This window comes from Rattus norvegicus, chromosome 11 (genome assembly GCF_021556685.1).
Source record: "Rattus norvegicus strain SHRSP/BbbUtx chromosome 11, alternate assembly SHRSP_T2T, whole genome shotgun sequence".
Taxonomy (NCBI): domain Eukaryota; kingdom Metazoa; phylum Chordata; class Mammalia; order Rodentia; family Muridae; genus Rattus; species Rattus norvegicus.
The window spans coordinates 15,945,120-15,951,119 of NC_141544.1; positions in this window are offsets into that span (position 1 = coordinate 15,945,120).

Sequence of the window (6,000 nt, forward strand, 5' to 3'; positions counted from 1 at the left end):
TATGGGTAAGGGGTTAATTACAAGAGCAGAAATGACTCAAAGACAGGTGTACCACCAAAGTCCAGCATGAGTGACAATTCACTAAGCTGGAAAGCTCATTGTATCTCAAGAGACTACAAAAACTCCTTTCCAACTAGTTCAGTTAGTCTGAGCCATTTCCTGGAAGCTCAGCATGCCTGAGTGTGCTCCTGTGAAAGATGGAGTCTCTTACATCTGATCAGCTTCAGGGACTTCCTGAAACTTACAGATTGGTTATTTCTGAGTCTTACAAGCTTTCCTGTAGGATGGAATGTTTTATCTCAGAGGACATTGCTATACAAAAGGTGTACATGTGTTTGCTGAGGTATGTGATTGTGTGTACATGTAGATATCAAAGTTCAATCTTAGATGCTCACACTCAGCTGTCATTCATTTGTTTTAAATAGGCCCAGAATTCATCAAGTAGGCTATACAACCTGGCCACCCTCTGACTGATAGAATTATAATAATGAGTATGATTGCTGTTTTGTTGGGTTGTGTTATATTTTCAATATAAATTCTATAAATTGACTGAGGTCTTGGAAGGCAAGCATGTTACTGACAGAATTAATTTTCTATCTAGCCTTTAAATAGTAGATATTATTTTCTAGGTCCTGGATATTCAGAGTTTTGAACTGATAATTGAGTAAAATCTATAAAAATAATTAGGTAGATTATTACTGCTCTCTATAAATGTGAAAGACATATTCGTGGACTGGATTGGCTTCCTGAAAAGCCATACCAGGTATGTCCAGTATGTGGCCTGCAGGTCACTTACATCCCAGCAGAATTGTGAATATAGCCCAATACTTTGCAGATGACAAGACCATATCACAGTGTCAAAAGGTAGCATGCACTTGTGTGAACAAGAAGTAGGGGAAGGAGTTTAAATGTTCAGAAGCAGAGAAACACGTTATGATACATTGTTCAAGTATTTCCTTAAAAACTAAGAATAAATTTCCTAGCCAGACCACATCATAAACTATTTGGAAATTGCTGAACTTTGGAAAAAGAATGATTCTAACAAAATACTTTTACCTATTAACTAACTCATAACAGCTGTAAGTGCCTATCTCAGTGAGTGCAATTTTAGGTGTTAAGACGATGACATGCCAAGGGTTGGGGATTTAGCTCAGCAGTAGAGCGCTTGCCTAGCAAGCGCAAGGCCCTGGGTTCAGTCCCCAGCTCCGAAAAAAAGAAAGAAAAATAAAAAAAAATGACATGCCAATATTTGGGCAAATATATGTACTTTTCAGCTACTAAATGTTGCTGGTGATAGAAGAGAGTAAAGGAAAACATCACTCATTGTGTATTTTGTAGAATTGTGATTTTTAAAAATATGGTTCCTTATATTTCTCTTGTGTCTTAGAGTGCCTAGTACACTTCATCAAAAAAAATTTGTGGAATTTTTTTTCTTTTTTTCAAAGCTGGGGACAGAACCCAGGGCCTTGCACTTGCTAGGCAAGCGCTCTACCGCTGAGCTAAATCCCCAACCCATTTGTGGAATTTTTAAGGCTAATATTGAATAGTCCCAAATGGTACCTTACTGTGCTTGGGATGAAATGAATTCTATACTCCGATCTATCTCCAGAAGTTCATGTTTATGCAATAGTCAATTATTCTAATGCTATTTTAACTAAGTTTAAATTAAAAAATAATTTTTTTATTAAATAAAATTATGTTATCATGCTTACCATATAAATCCTCAAACTCTGACATTTCTGCTTATGTTTTTGGCCCAGAGGACAAAAAAAGACATTTAGACCCCTGAGAATTAGACTTATAGAAGGTTATGAGCTGCTTGAAGTAGGTGCTGGGAAATCAAACCTAGGTCTTCTATAAAAGCAGTATATGCTCTTAAATTCTTGGACATCTCTCCAACCCCTTCAATTGATTTTTTTAAACCTGTTATTCTTTTTTTTTTTTTTTTGAGGAGTATGTCTTTATTATTTCATCTTAAAGGGGAAAAAATTCTCTGCCAAGTTGACAGGACAATTTGTTGCCAGTGTTTTAGTAATTGAGACATAAAGATGTGGACCGTCTCCAACCATACAACTGTGCTAATTGGAGGACTTAATGTCTTCTGCATGTACCCTTCCCTTCCACCCAGTATTTCTGGCCCTCAGCAAGAGAGAATGCAGTGCGCTTCAGGAGTGTGTGTATGCATGTGTGAGATGCTGTTAGTAACGGCATACACAAAGCACTGTCATTAAAAAGGAGCCCATGAGTAACAAGCAGAGCTCCTTTCTGGGAAGGACCCATTGAGGATGAATGGTATGCACAAGGTACTTCAGAGCCAATTCATGCTTTCCAGAGTCCCCAGCTTGCGAAGGCTGGCTGGAGGTAAGTGCACTCACTGGTAGCCAGCCAAAGGATGGCCATCTCCAAGAGGCTGGGGTCCTGCTGAGACTTTTTCATCACCATGGAAACCAATTTGCCTTCTCAAAGTCTCCAAGTACTCCTGTGGCCATTAGTGCAACTGAGCAGAGGTAAGCTGGAGCTCTCTGCCTCTTTGACTTGGCCTAAGTCATCACAGACCTCTTGAGGCTGTCAAGCTTGTTGTCGCTAGAGGTCCCTTTATGGACAGCTATAAAATGCACCCTGCAAAGAAGTCTCCTGTGCAGTTTAGGGAACGAAAAACCCTAAGCACTCATATGAATGCCAAGTGCCAATGGGTGCATAAAAGTTCAGCCAAGAGCCCAGGTATGGCTAAGAATTGAGGGAGGATAAATACTTATAGATACCTGGAAGAGTCCGTCGGTCAGCCCCCAGTCTCCGCAGAGCTTAGGCACAGCCTAAATGAAGACACTGTCTTCAGTCAACCATCCCAAACGGGCATGACAACAGCACCTCTTTACTGACTGTCTCCTATTGTATACTTCTGTGATAGACAAGAGAATAAGGCAGTTGGAGGCTAAACCTGTTATTCTTAAACTATAGCTTGTAAATTTAAAGTTATTCAGAAATGTAATACTTTAGAAGAATTCCAAAAATGTCATATTCCAAAATTTTTCTAATTATTTGAATTTTGGTGTGACTCTTATTTTTAATTAAATTTAATTGAATTGATTAATTCAATTAAGCATTAATTTAAAAGAAGAGTTATCACCTATAAACGACCAAAATAAATTAATAATGTTATTTCTTGGTATTAGGTGGAAAATTTGTAAGAGGACTAGAATGTCTTCTAATAGACGCTCTTTTAGACATGACAGAAAACATTGCCCATAAAGTCTCAATAATACAGTTGCCAAAATAAGACCTGCATGTACACACAAGAACCAATTAGCATGCCTATGTGGCTGGGATTATTTTACAAAGTCTCACCCCTAGGAGTGATACAAGCAACCAATGACTGTTGGGAAGGGAAAAATCTGTTTTCTTCAAAAGTAAGGCCATGATAAGTTATCCAATGACATGCTTAGCCACAAGCTTACATAAGAATAACATTAAGTGAACTCAATATGGTGTGTGTGCTGTGTGTACATGTGTGTACGTGTGTGTGTGTGTGCGCGCGCGCGTGTGCACACATGCACATGCATGCAACCATAATAATTAAGAAAAATGAAAATGTGTTGAAAGGGAGTAGAGGACTTAGAGTAGTTAAAGTGTGGGTAAAAATTATATAAAGACTGTACTTTGTATTAAATTTTCAAAAAATAATTTAAATTAATAAAGACAACAAAAAGCATAATTTTAGGAATGAAATCTAAAAGTAGATCAGGTAAATAAGGGTCTAATGATTAGCAGAACTCTAGAGCAGCTAATAAGACTGTAGAGATTAAGGTTAGAACCTTTTTACAACCACAACTTCAACAGAAGGCAGTTCCAGTTGAGATGCTACTTTAATGCACTCAAAAGGCCAACTATTACAGAACTATTTGATTTTAGGAAAGTTAGATATCATTTTACTTTGTATAGCTGTAGAATCATGTAAAAGCAAAATACAGTTGTAAACATTGAAGGGAAGGGTTTCCATGTAAAGTTTCTAGACTTCCACACCTGTAGACCTTCTGAAACCTTACCTTACGTTGATAATAAATATCTTTCTAAAAAAGGCACCCGGAAGACAAAGGGGAAAAAGAAGATAATGTCTCCGTCTGCAGTGTTGGCTTCAGTGTGTGCAGCAGGGTGGAACATACCCCATGGTAAAACAGGACAAAGCAGAGTGCTTAGGAAAGTGTAGCTCAGGTAACCAGGACTGTGACAGTCTCAGCCAACACAAGGGAGCTTACAAGACATGGACATAAGGTGGTGAGAAGAGCAAACCTCTAAGAGTTAAGGAAGTGTTCTCTGTGGGCAACAATGCAGGTAAGAGAAGGTGCTGAGGTTCTGGAATGCACTGTGTCTATGTTTTGTGCAAGGAACAATATAATTCTCCTCCCAGATGCAGTTATAAAAAATCTGTTTTGCAATTGAGACAAAAGCTATTTGCTCCATATGCATTATTTGTTGTCCCAGTGATGTATAGCCAATAAATGTGGTTATAAATATTTAAGCTATTAATGGCTATGTTACACATTATAAATAGCTCTAGGAGCTCGCCAGGCATTGTAAGTGATACTCTCAGCTTCCCCAAGGAATGGCGGATAAAGTCATGGCCACATAATGTGCATTCACCAGTGACAGATGAGTACTATGTCAGAAACAGATATGACACTGGGTTTCTTTTAGTCAGTAAAATTGGTAGCAAAGAGGATATTATATAAACTGACCTCATCTAACTGACAGCACACTATGACTAAGGAAAAGTTTAGCTCGTGTAGAATTAATTTTACACCATATACCAAGTGTGATTTTTTAAAAAGCCTGAGATGAATGTGAAGAATTCATCGATGGCATTAGTTATTTAAGAGCCCTGTATGCAGCATTTTGCGTATTTCCACTACCTACTTTCTTCTTTTATCTAGCCTTATGTTTCCCAGCTTATACATATAATTACGCTATAAGTTAAAGGTAATGAATCATCTCAGCAGGATGCTAGAGGCACAGAAGTAAAGACAGGTCAGTCTCAGAAATGGCCATGTTGGATTGCTTAATTAATTTCCATGACTTGTGTTATACACAGCAATTAATCTATCTAATCTATCTGAGGATCACTTTTCTGTTGTTTTGTTTAAATAAGGAAACAGAGCCTAGAGAGATTTCTCAGCGGTTCAGAGCACTGACTGCTCATCCAGAGCACACAAGTCCAAATCCCATCCCCCGCATCATGGCTCACAACCATCCCTAACTCCAGTCCTAGAAGATACGATACTCTCTTCTGGGTTCAGGTGGCCCGAGTCTGCAGCAGTATATAGACGTTCATACAGGCAAAAAACTCAGGCACATAAAAAAAAGTTTAAAGTTAATGTATAAAACCAAGCTCAAAATTGTTGTGAAATTAAAATCATACACATAGAGAACCATTCATTGAGAGGTACCAAGGAAATGTCATTACTGAACTGCAGAAAAGAGATGATTTCCACCTTCTCTTTTTCCAATGTAATATTTGTATTGATAATTTGGGAATTTCACCCCAATGACATTGACTTCCCAGTCCCAGACAGATACGTGTGAGATGCACAGAATAATTTCACTGCTAATCCTTCACTCATTGAGCTTTAAACTTCATATCCACCAGATGTGCAGGGGCATCCCTGCAATTGTTTTAGCAACCTTGAAATGCAGGCATCATTTCTCTACTTTTTAAGAGACTAAAACTAAAGCTCAGGGGTGGTGTGCTCAAAAATCACACAAATATTAAATGGCAAAGCCAGAAGCTGACTTCAGCCCAGTTCTGTTAAATTCCAGAACCTGCAAGAGTTCCAAACCTACAAAGACGGCAGAGAGAGGCAGGGGACAAGAAGGCCTGATGAACAATCTCCTCACCCACCCACTCACCCACCGACTCACCCACCCACTCACCCCTCCTCATGCCCCTAATTCACTCATTCTCCCAAGGCGAGTTACGGGAATGTGTTGAAACTCAGTGTTCTGTCT